Consider the following 13,376-nt stretch of genomic DNA (forward strand, 5'->3'; position numbering starts at 1 on the left):
TAGATTTATTTCCAAATCAAAGGACAAGTGTGTCCCATTTTTTAATCTACTTAGAGGCAACAAAAAATTCGAATGGACGAAGGAGTGTGAGCAGGCTTTCCAAGCATTGAAGACTTACATGGCGCAACCACCCATTCTATCGAAGCCAGTCGATAAGGAAATGTTGTTTGTCTACTTGGTGATCACAGAATATGCTGCTAGTGCTGTCTTAGTAAGAGAAGAAGAAGGCGTACAGAAGGCTGTTTATTATGTAAGCAAAAGGCTAGTTGGGGCGGAGTTGCGGTACCCACCTATTTAAAAGTTAGCCTATTGCTTAATTTTGGCCTCTAGGAAATTGCAGCCTTACTTTCAAGCTCACCCAATCATGGTTTAGACCGACCAGCCTCTATGGCAAGTTCTGCAAAAGCCAGAGGCCGCAAGCAGAATGTTGAAATGGGCGGTCGAACTTTTGCAGTTCGATATCTCTTACTTACCCCGACCAGAGATAAAGGGGAAAGCCCTGGCTAACTTCATTGCAGAGTTCACTGGACTTTCAGATAGCGAGCAGCTCGAAGAGCCTGAGACTCAGAACCAAACTCCCTCACGGAAGTTATTTACAGACGGCTCCTCTAATGAGCATCATGCAGGGGCACGGGTGATTCTGATTATGCCTGAAGATCATCGATTTCACTGCGCAATCAGGTTTGAGTTCACTACTTCCAACAATGAGGCTGAGTATGAAGCGTTGCTCGCTGGGTTACGACTAGCCAGGGACATGAATATAAAGCTACTAGACATCTACAGTGAGTCTCAGCTAGTAATAAATCAAGTCATGGGAGAATACCAGGCCTAATGTTTAAAGATGGTTGCTTACTTAATCAAAACAAAGGATCTATTAGCGCAGTTTGACAAGTACACCCTTTAGCAAGTACCTCACGACCAAAATTCAAATGCTGATGCTTTGGCCAAGTTAGCAAGTGCGAAGGATGTTGATACTCTAAACATAGTGCCAGGTTAACGGCTATCTGCCAAGCATCCAAGCAGAGGAGACCACTCTGGTTATCTAGGTGGCAGATACATGGATTGCACCATACATAGAGTATGTGACTCAAAGCGTGTTACCAACGGACAGAAACAAAGCCAGGACCCTTCAGCGGTAGGCTACTAGGTATGTCTTGGTTGATTGAATCCTGTAGTGAAGGGGATACTCAATGCCACTCCTCAGATTTATTTTGAAAGAGAAGGCCAAGGAATTGATGAAAGAGGTACATGAAGGCTTTTGCGGGGACCACGCTGGGGGGCAAAGCTTGTCAAAAAAGATCCTGAGGCAAGGGTATTTTTGGCCAACAATTAATGAAGACTCGATGGTATTCATGCGGAGGTGCGACAAGTGCCAGAGGTTCTCCAAAATCCTACGAGCAACCCCTAATGAGCTAAAACAGATGCAAAGTCCATGGCCGTTTGCAGTTTGGGGTATAGATTTAATCGGATCTTTGCCAACAGGAAAAGGAGGCATCAAGTATGTTGTGGTTGTCGTCGATTACTTCACTATATGGGCCAAAGCTGAGCTACTCACAACCATAACGACCAAGAAGGTGTTGGATTTTGTGGTCAAAAACATCGTTTGTCGCTGTGGATTTCCAAGGAAAATCGTCTCAGATAACGACACGCAGTTTGATAGTGATTTATTCATGGACTTTTACGAATGGCATGGGATTATCAAGAGCTTTTCTTCAGTCGCTCATCCCCAAGCAAATGGACAAGTCGAAGCAGTCAATAAAACGCTAAAGGATACTCTGAAGAAAAGACTAGAAGAAGCTAAGGGGGCATGGCCAAAGCAGTTGCTTGAAGTCCTTTGGTCATACAGAACTTCCCACCGAACAGCAACAAGCCATACTCCATTTTCACTGGCTTATGGGTATGAGGCTATGTTGCCTGTTGAGTTAAATTCACCGTCACATCGAAGAATCACGTATGATCAAGGCTCTAATAGACAACTATTGATGGAATCCCTGGACTTGATCGATGAGAAGCGTGAGCAAGCCCAACTCCGAGTAGATGCGTACCAGCAAAAACTCGCCCGGTATTTCAATTCTAAAGTGAGTGAAAGAAAATTCAATGTCGAAGATCTAGTACTGCGAACAGTTTTCTTAAACACCTGCGACCAGGTTGCTGGAGTACTCGGAACTAACTGGGAAGGACCATACCAGATTGAAGAAGTCCTCCATCCAGGCTCCTATAAACTTGCTCGCTTAAATGGAGATCTTGTTCCTCGCTATTGGAATGGAGAACACCTGCGCAAGTACTATCAGTGAACAATTCTTCTTAAAGAATTGGCTTGTATCAATTTTACTTTTACAAGTTTTGAAAAAGGGTTGGTCATTTTATCTGACTAATTGCTTATGAGTGTAAGATCTTATTGATCACTCATACAGACACGCTTTGTCCTTTAATACGAGAAATATAAGGGAATGTGCGCAGCCATTCATTCTTGCCAATTATTGTATTTATTACAAGTATTTGTTCATTACGTGTGTTGTTTTCCTGTATTATCGTTTTAATTCCTTTGCTTCGAGCAGTCATGTTCAAACAGGTTTTGGTCAAGGCAAGTGACTAAGGACCTAAAGCTCCTCAATCACTTGGGGGGCATATAAGGCATCTAGTAAGCAAAGCATATCGAAAGGTATGTAGAGACATGAGCAAAATAAGTGAAAGCATGCTAGGGTAGTTAGAGTATTTTTCAAAAAAATTGTATTTTGTTGAAATCAAACCAAAGTACTCTGCTAAGTTCGGTCATGCGAACACATGTTATAATAAAATGCAAATATTATAATATTTTAAGGAAACCTTTTACACCACGCGCAGTAACTGCTCAGATTTAATTGTTCAATTAAAAGTAAAAGCTGCCCATGCAACAATAAAATTTTATAACTAGAAAATTAAAGTGTCTTTACATCACGAACCGTAGGTCATGTAGTCAAAAGATTAAAAGAAAAAAGGAAAAAAGGCTACAAGGCTGGAGGGTCTTGAGGAGCGTCTTGGTCGACAGCAGCGCCAGGTTCATTCTCTGCGCCATCTATCCTCGTTGCCAGGGAAATCTCTAGGGAAGCAGGATCTTTAGCCCTCTCTTCTTCCTCTAGGCGAATGGCGCATTGGGACATTAGATTCCGTCTCAAGCTCTCTGACAGGTAGCTGAAGTTGGCCTTCCGATTGTGCTTCCAAAACTCGTAGAAGCAAAGGTGGGTGGCTTCCTTGTACTTCTCCAAGTTGTTGGCTTTAGTTTCTGTAATGACCCGAATTTGCTAATCAGGCTTAGGGCCTTGATTAGTGTGCCTGGAGGGCAATAAGTGGTTTAATATGCTTATATGTGAATTTATGTGTATATATGGTTATGATGCATGTTTAATTGAGTTAAATGTGCATGTGGGCCCCGTCTGGATATTAGGGGCATAAGTGTGATAAATGAGATATATGTTGTATATGTGTGATATGTCTGTACAGCACGATCCGAGACAGTCCTGGGGAGCGGTTAGCCGGAGTGTCACAACGGGGTTGAGATTTGGACTCGGGGTGAGTCGAGGGGTAACTTGGGTATTAGATGAGTTATGGGGTTATCGGGACATGAAAATAAATATTTGGAGATATATTTGAGGATAGAATGTCTAGGCGGGAATATTAGGGAAATTTACCATTTTACCCTCGGGGACGTTTTGGTACCCCGAGCCTTGAGGTAAACCTTTAGACTTAAGTTAATAAAACAAAGGAAGGAATTTTTTAGAAGGCTTAGGAACCGACTCACCTTCTCCCAGCTGAAGATAAACCTTTTCTCTTTTTTCTCATTCACTCCCCAAGACAAAGCTCAAGGAAACTTTGGTGGAAACTAGCTTAAGCAAGGAGTTGGCTGAGGAAACTTAGAAGTTTAAAGCTTGAGGATTGAGGATCAACTTCTGGGGTTGAGTTCAGGAAGGTAAGCTCTAAGTATTGGGATTATATTGAGAATTGTTGCTGGTTTACTAGAGCATGCATGTTAGTTAAGCTTAATCTGTTTTGGGTATTCTACTTGGATTTTGGAGCAGATTTCTGGTGGGTTTTAGTGTTGATATTGAGCTGGAATTCATGTGTTATTTATCTGGGTTCATTAAGTAGGTTTTGAATGTGTTAGCTTGAGGAAAAGGTAGGGAAGAAGATGGAAAATTCTGGGTTCGGAGGTGAGAGTCGCGGCCCGCGTGCGCGCGCGGCCATGGGAGGTCGAGAAGCTCATGCGCGGCGCGGCGCATGGTGGGCGCGCCGCGGCCCGTGTGGGGGTCAGTGAGGTGCTAACCTTTGTTTCGAGGCTAGCTGCGGCTCTTGTGGGTGGGGACGCGACCCTTAGTGCCAGTTTGGGGTTTTAGGGTATTTTAGGCTTGAGAACTCAAGGGGTAAGGCTCGGGAAGGATTTTTGTCACCCCGATTTATAGAATTCAAGGACCCGGAGGTTAGGGTTAGGCCTCGAAGTTATTTATTGGATTAGAATTTAATGGATGGACATTATTAATGTGTTGTGACTAGGGTTTCGGCGAGGCTCACGTTAGAGGACTGTGCTCGGGGCATCGGTGCTCAGAAAGCTCGGAACTCAGGTAAGAAAACCCCTGTTCCCATAAAGCTTGTGTGCAGGGCTGAGCCTAGTGTGTTGTAATGGAATTGATATGCAGGGCCGAGCCCAACATGTTAGAATTGCAGGGCATAGCCCTTTATCTGTTTATGCCTGAATTTGGTACTTGCTGTTATATCATGTATGATATTATGCGAGTGATCAGCAAGAGTCGGGAACGGTGCAGACCGAGAATGGCGAGGGGCCGGGAACGACATCAGGCATGTTGATTGCAAGACCAAGAACGGCAAGGGGCCGGGAGCAGCGTTGAGCACGTAGAGTGCGAGTTGCCAGGGCGAGTCCCTAGAGGGATACCTGGGATATCCTCTCGGCATGGTCCGCAAACCCAGGGCTTGGTAAACGCCTGGGACGGCTAAGCCGTATGTGTTTAGCCATTGGTGACCTCTATATAAACTTGATTATGTGTTGCATATGTTATTTGTTTGTGCGTTTTCTTGCTGGGCTTCGGCTCACAGATGCTCTGTGGTGCAGGAAAGGGTAAGGAAAAGATCAACCAACCATGAGTACAGTAGGCATGAGGCGGCGTGTACATGTTTGGCCAGCCTGGCTGCCACGGCCAGAGGATTTTGGGAGATGCTTGTAAATGAACTTTGATTTTGTCGTTTCGGAGACTTAGTCCAGTTTTTATGTTGTAAATGTTTCTAAATTGTATTTTGGGATCCCAAGTGTAAATTTTTTATATTTATCTATGGTAACTACTATTTCTCGAGTCTTTTCTTTGTTTATGGCTTAGTTACACTATTTGATTTTAAACCTCGATTAGCGAGTTAAAAGAACCTTTTTAAACTCACTTAGTAACGGCTCTAAGGCAGTAGGGCATTACAGTTTCCTCAAGCTCCTTCACGCGCTTTTCTAGCTCCTCCGTCTCCTGCCTGCTCGCAATCAAGTCAAGCTCAAGCTTTTTGGATTGTTGGTGGTTGAGTTTGGCGCTTTCCCTGAACTTTTCTTTATCTTCTTTGGCTTTCTTCAGGGCGTCCCGACACTCCAACAACTCCTCGGTCAACGTGGCTTTTTGCTCGAGTAGCTCCTCTTTCAGCTTGGTCAGCTCCGCATTTTGCTCGAGCAGCTCACCATTTTGCTTGGTCAGCTCATTATTCTTCTCGAGCATGTCAGCATTTTTCCCTTCGAGCGCTTTCATAGCCTCAGCGAGCCTAGTGTCAAAGTTTCTGGTCTGGGACACCATTGCACCCGCACAGCGCCAGCTAGCAGTCATGGTCAGCAATCGCTGCAACCAGATGAAAAGATTAAGGCAATGCCAGAAAATCAAAAAAAAAAATTATTCATCAACAGAAAGCAACTTACGCTTACTATCTCATTCAGCCCTCGATTGAGTATTTGGTCAATCTCCATGGAGATGGTGCCGTCAATGGCCTCTTGACTACATTTGTGTTTGGAGAGCTTGTATATTCTTTCCCTGGCTATGCTAACCATAGAGCTGGACAGGGAGCCTTCGGCCTAAGTGGACTGAGTGCGGTGTGTTCGGCTGGTAGGGCCTTGAGGAGTGGGGTGCTGATTGGCAGGTGTTGGAGGAGTGGAATTCTGGTCGACCGAAGGCGTTGAGGCCGGCTGTTCGAGTGGAGATTGAGGTGGCATGTTTTCCTTCGAAGGAATAGTGACTGGAGGGTCCTCAGTTTGGGCCTTCTTTGAGGCGGTTTTACTGCTCTCCCCCCGAGTCCTCTTTCTATCTTTCTTCCTGTCTGAGGAAGCAGCGGCAGCCTTGTAATGTTCGAACACGTCTTCAGAGGACATATCTGCACAAAAAAGAACAATACGAGCAGTGAGACAAGATATATAGATGGAACTAAAAATGAAAGTGAAGAGATTATAAGTAAAGTACCCATGCTACAACTACTGGTCGCTACATTACTTACTGAACTATTTACTGCCTGGAAGAAATCTGAACTTAAGTTTGGAGTATACTTAAAGTTGTCGTCCCCGTAAAATAAGTGACAGGGAATTGGCAAACTATCTAAGAATGAGAAAACAGTACTGTTCTCATCTGAAGACTCGTCGATGGGAGAAGAAGGTTCGGTGACTTTCTTTTTTCCCTTTCCTAGTGGGGCAGGGGGAAGGGAAGCTCGCAGAACGCTAGAGGGTTCCCTGATTGTCACTCCAGTAGTCCTCCTCCTTTGAGGTTGAGACACGTTTGGGTGCTACTCGGGAATCTCCTTGCTAGTGGAACTTCCCGCTGTGACTCCCTCACATCCTGGTGTGGTGCCAGAAGCCCGACCAGCCTAAGGTTAGTGTAATGCCCTACTTCCTTAGAGTCGTTACCAAGTGAGTTTTAAAACGTGCTTTCAACTCGCTAATCGAGGTTTTAGGTCAAATAGTGTAATTAAACCATAAACAAAGAAACGACTTGAGAAATAGTAATTTCCATAGAAGGATATAAAAGTTTTACACTTGGGATCCCAAAATACAGTTCAGAAATATTTACAACATATAAAATTGTACCAAGTTGACTAAACGACAAAATCTAGGTTTATTTACATGCATCTCCCAAAATCTCTGTCCGTGGCAGCCAGGCTGGCGGAACATGTACACGCCGCCTCACGCCTGCTGTACTCATGGTTGGTTGATCTTCTCCTTACCCTTACCTGCACCACAGAGCATCTGTGAGCCAAACCCCAGCAAGAAAACCCACAAACACATAACATATGCAACACATATATCAAGCATATAAACAGGCCACCAATGGCTAAACACATACGGCCTAGCCGTCCCAGGCGTTTACCAAGCCCTGGGTTCGCGGACCACGCCGTGAGGATATCCCAGGTATCCTTCTAAGGACTCACCCTGGCAGCTCGCACTCCACGTGCTCAACGCTGCTCCCAGCCCCTTGCCGTTCTCGGCCTCGCACTCAATGTGCCCAATGTCGTTCCCAGCCCTTCACCGTTCTCGGTCTACACCGTTCCCGGCTCAAGCCGACCATTCACATCACAATATACATAGCATAGCAAGCAAGTATAGAATTCTAGCAATATCAGTTAAAGGGCTACGCCCCGCAGTTCTAACTTATTGGGCTCGGCCCTGCATATCAATTCTATTCAAATACATTGGGTTCAACCCTGCACACAAGCTCTATGGGAACAAGGGTTTTCTTACCTGAGTTCCGAGCTTTCTGAGCACCGATACCCCGAGCACAGTCCTCTAACGTGAGCCTCGCCGAAACCTTTGTCACAACACATTAACAATGCCCATCCATCAAATTCTTATCCAATAAATAACTTCGAGCCATAACCCTAACCTTCGGGACCTTGAATTCTATCAATCTGGGTGATAAAATCCATCCCGAGCCTTACCCATTAGGTTCCCAAGCCTAAATACCCTTAAAAACTCAGATTGGCACTAAGGGCCGCGACCCCACCCACAAGATCTGCGGCTAGCCTCGAAACAGAGGCTAGCACCACACTGACCCCCACACGGGCCGCGGTGCTCCCACCAGGTGGCGGGGCGCGCATGAGCTTCTCAGCCTCCCATGGCCGCGCGCGCACAGGGGCCACAGCGCACCCCTCCTAGGGTCGCGGCTCTCACCTCCGAACCCATAATTCCTCATCAGTTTTCTACCTTTTCTTCAAGCCAATCCTCACCAAAACCACACTAACAATTCTAGATAATCAACACCATCATTCCAGTTCAATAACAGCACTAAAACCCCATTGAATCCTACTCCAAAACTTAGCTAAAGCACCCAAAAGTATACCAAGCTTGACTAAAATGCAATACTGAAAACCAACAGAAAATCAAGACCAAATCTTAATAAGTAGAACTTACCTCTTACTGAATTAAACTTCTAAACCAGTTTCCCCCTATGCCTCAATCTTCAAGTTTCATGTTCCCTTAAGTTTCCCCAGCTGAAATCCTTTGGCTTTAAGTTGATTTCCCTTAAGTTTCCCTTGAATTTTCCTTAGAGAGTGGAAGAGAAAGGTAGATGAAAGCTATCTTAGTTAAGAGAGAGTGTGTATGTTGGTTTCCCAAAAGCTTCTAAGTAATTCCCCCTTTTTGTTTTATTTGACTTAAGTCTATGTGGCTACCTCATGGCTCAGGGTACCAAAACGTCCCCGAGGGCAAAATGGTAAATTTCCCCAATATTCCCGCCTAGACATTCTATCTTCAAATATATCTCCAAATATTTTTTTTCATGTCCCGATAATCCCATAACACCTAGTACCCAAATTACCCCTCGACTCACCCCGAGTCTGAATCTCAACCCCGTTGTGACTCTCTGGCTAAGCTCTCCCCAGGACTATCTCGGATCGTGCTGCACAGACATATCACATATATATAACATTTATCACATTTATACCGCTAATATCCAGATGCGGTCCACATGCGTATTTAACTTAACTAAGCATGCATCACAATCATATATACACATAAATTCACATAAAAGCATATTGAACCACTTATTGCCCTCCAGGCACACTAATAAGGGCCCTAAGCCCGATTAGCAAATTCGGGTCATTACAACTATCCCCTCCTTACAGAAATTTCATCCTTGAAATTACCTGAACAACTCGGGGTACTGCTCCCTCATCTCTAACTCAAATTCCCACGTCGCCTCCTCAACCTTGCTGTTTCTCCACACACCACTTTCACCAAGGCGATGGTCTTATTCCTCAAGACCTTATCTTTTCGGTCAAGAATCTGAACCGGCTTCTCTTCATAGGAAAAATCGTGATCAAGCTCCAAATTCTCAAAACTTAAAACATGCGTTGAATCTGACATATACTACCGGAGCATGGATACATGGAACACATCATGAACCCCTGATAAAGCTGGAGGCATCGCTAATCTATAAGCTACCTCTCCAACCCGTTCCAGAATCTCGAAGGGGCCAATAAACCTAGGATTTAACTTGCCCCGAACACCAAACCGTTTCACACCCCTAATGGGTGAAACCCTAAGGAACACATGATCACCCACCTGAAACTCCATGCTCCTGCGTCTCAGTTCTAAATAACTTTTCTGTCGACTCTGGGAGGCGAGCATATGCGCTCTAATCTTCTCAACTGCCTCATTGGTCCTCTGAACCATCTCTGGACCCAAATACCTCCTCTCACTTGTCTCATCCCAATGAATAGGTGATCTACACTTCCTTCCATATAGCATCTCGTACGGAGCCACACCAATGGTCGCCTAATAACTGTTGTTGTACGAGAACTCGATCAAAGGAAGGTACTTACTCCACGATCCCTCAAAGTCAAGCACACAGGCTCGCAGCAGATCCTCTAATATCTGAATCCTCCTCTCAGACTGCCCATCCGTTTGAGGATGATAAGCGGTACTAAACCATAACTGCGAGCCCATAGCCTTCTGCAGACTCTCCCAAAACTTGGAGGTGCAGGTGGGGTCTCTGTCTGACACTATCGACCTCGGAGCCCCATGAAGTCGAACAATCTCCTTCACATACAGTTCAGCGTACTACTCCACAGTATAAGTTGTCCTAACAGGCAAAAGGTGGGTGGACTTGGTATACCTATCCACAATCACCCACACTGAGTCATGCTGTCCCACAGTTTTTGGTAAACCAACTATGAAATCCATTGTAATATCTTCCCACTTCCACTCTGGAATCCCCAAAGGCTGCAACAACCCCGCTGGCCTCTGGTGCTCAGCCTTAACCCGCTGACAAGTTAAGCACTTAGCCACATAATCCACCACATCCCTCTTCATGCCTGACCACCAATACAGAGGTCTCAAGTCCTGGTACATCATCGTCGTACCCAGGTGCAAAGAATAGGGAGTTGTATGTGATTCATCCAAGATCTCTTGCCGGATACTAGAATCCATCGGAACACAGATCTGACCCTTATACTTTAGTAATCCCATCTTTGAAATGGAAAAGTCCTTTGTCGCTCCGACTAAGGCACTCTCCCTATGACGTCGCAACTGAGAATCCTTCCCCTGTGCTTCCTTGGTTCTCTCAAGGAGTGTAGACTGAAGAGTGATATTGGCCAACTGACCAACCACCAACTCTATACCAGCTCTGGTCATCTCCTCGGCTAACGTATAAGATATCTGCCTCGAACTAAACAACTGTCTTGGGCCCTTCCGACTCAATGCATCAGCCACCACATTAGCCTTCCCAGGATGGTAAAGGATATTACAATCATAATCCTTAACCAACTCCAGCCACCGCCTCTGGCGCATATTCAGGTCCTTCTGAGTAAATAAATATTTCAGGCTCTTATGGTCGATGTATATCTCGCACTTCTCACCATACAAATAATGCCTCCAAATCTTAAGTGCAAACACCACCACTGCCAACTCCAGGTCATGCGTAGGATATCTCTGCTCATACTCCTTCAATTGTCTCGATGCATAGGCTATCACCTTGCCAGCTTGCATCAACATGCACCCCAAACCCTGCCTGGATGCATCACAGTAGACCACACACTTTTCATTTTCTGTTGGCAAGCTTAATACTGGCACAGTAATCAATCGCCGCTACAATTCCTTAAAACTGTTCTCACACCTGTCCGTCCAGACATATCTGGTCTTCTTCTTTGTCAACTCTGTCAATGGCGTAGCTATTCTGGAGAACCCCTCAACAAATCGCCGATAATACCCTGCTAAACCCAGAAAGCTTCTCACTTCAGGAACATTGCTCGGTCTAGGCCAATCTCTGACCGCCTCAATCTTACTTGGGTCAACCAGAATCCCCTCCTTACTGACGATATAGCCCAGAAATGTAACTTGTGGCAACCAGAACTCACACTTACTGAACTTAGCATATAACTTATGCTCTCTCAACCGCTGTAAAACCAACCGCAGATGTTGCTCGTGCTCTGCCTCTGACCGGGAGTACACTAGAATGTCATCGATGAATACTATCACAAACTTGTCCAGATAATCCTTGAAAACCCTATTCATCATGTCCATGAAAGCTACTGGGGCATTGGTTAATCCAAAGGACATAACCAGGAATTCATATTGTCCATACCTTGTTCGGAAAGCGGTCTTTGGTATGTCCTCCTCTTTAATCCTTAGCTGATGGTAACTTGATCGGAGATCTATCTTGGAAAACACCATTCTTCCCTGTAGCTGATCAAACAAATCATCGATCCTAGGCAGTGGATACTTGTTCTTAATGGTTAACTTGTTCAACTCTCTGTAATCAATACACATCCTAAGGGACCCATCCTTCTTCTTAACGAACAACACTGGTGCACCCCATGGCGAGAAACTCGGTCTAATGAACCCCAAATCAAGTAACTCCAGCAACTGAATCTTCAACTCCTTTAAATCCTCCGGAGCCATTCTATAAGGTGTCCTAGATACTAGCTCTGCTTCTGGTACCAACTCTATAACAAAGTCAATCTCCCTTTGAGGCGGCAACCCTGGAAAATCCGCTGGAAACAGATCCGGAAACTCACACACCAACCTTGTCTCACCCGGTCCAACCGACACCACCCTAGAAGCATCCACAACGCTTGTCAGGAATCCTATGCAACCTTACTGCATCAGGTCCCTAGCCCTGAAGGCTAAAATCATTGGTACACGCTGTCCATTAACTGACCCCACAAACACAAAGGGTACCTCCCCTTCTGGTTCAAAAGTCACCATCCTGCGTCTGCAATCAATCGTTGCCCCATACTTGGATAACCAATCCATTCCCAAAATCATATCAAAGTCATCCATCTCTAGCTCAATCAAATCCACAGAAAATTCCCTACCATCTACCTCTACTGGCAATGCCCTAATCCGCTTCCTAGAGACTACCAATTCTTCTGTTGGCAACAGAGTCTGGAATCCCCTAGCATACACTCCACTAGGCCTACAAAGATGATCAATCACCCTAGCAGATACAAATGAGTGGGTTTCCCCTGAATCAAACAATGCAGTATACAAAGAACCAGCACTAGAGATCTGACCTGTCACAACTGAAGTGCTAGCCTCCGCCTCAGTCTCTGTCAAAGTGAATACCCTGGCAGGAGCAAGATTTTCACTCTGCTTCTGCTTCTCCTTCCTAAATTAAGGGAAATCCCTCTTCAGATGGTTGGCACTCCCACAAACAAAGCAGGCCCTGATCCTGCACTCACCTTGGTGTCGACGCCTGCACCGTGGACACATAGGAAAACTCCTCCAATTATCACCGCCACCCTGACGACCAGTAGAAGCACCACGTACCCTCCTATCTGAACTGTGAGGAACAAAGGAATCTGGGGCCTTCCTTTTCTTCTCACTGGGGCCACTGCCCTGACTAGACCCAACAAAAGGAGGCACCGTCCTCCTGGCATCGCGCCTTACAGCGTTGTCCTTCCATATCTGATCCTCAGCCCTCTCTGCAGTGAGGGCCTTATCCAGTGCTTGGGCATAAGTGGTAGTTTCTGGAATCAATGTAATATTTACATCACGGGCGATCATCACATTCAACCCCCGTATAAATCTATCTCTCCTGGCCGCATCCGTCGGCACTAAGTCTGGCGCAAACTTCGCCAGTCTATCGAATCTCAAGGCGTACTCAGTAACCTGTTCTGAGTCAGGTTGATAAACTCATCAACCTTCGCAGCTCGAACTGCTATGCTGTAATATTTCTCATTAAAGATACTCTTAAATTCCTCCCATGTCATGACTGCAACATTCCTCCACTAACTCACCACATCCCACCAAATGCGGGCATCCTCCATAAGCATATAGCTCGCACAAGCAACCCTTTCACTTCCTTCAACCCTCATAAAGTCTAGGATCAAGGAAATCATGTTCATCCACTACTCTACCCGCAGTGGGTCCAATCCACCCT

This window comes from Humulus lupulus, chromosome 4 (assembly GCF_963169125.1).
Source record: "Humulus lupulus chromosome 4, drHumLupu1.1, whole genome shotgun sequence".
Classification (NCBI taxonomy): Eukaryota; Viridiplantae; Streptophyta; class Magnoliopsida; order Rosales; family Cannabaceae; genus Humulus; species Humulus lupulus.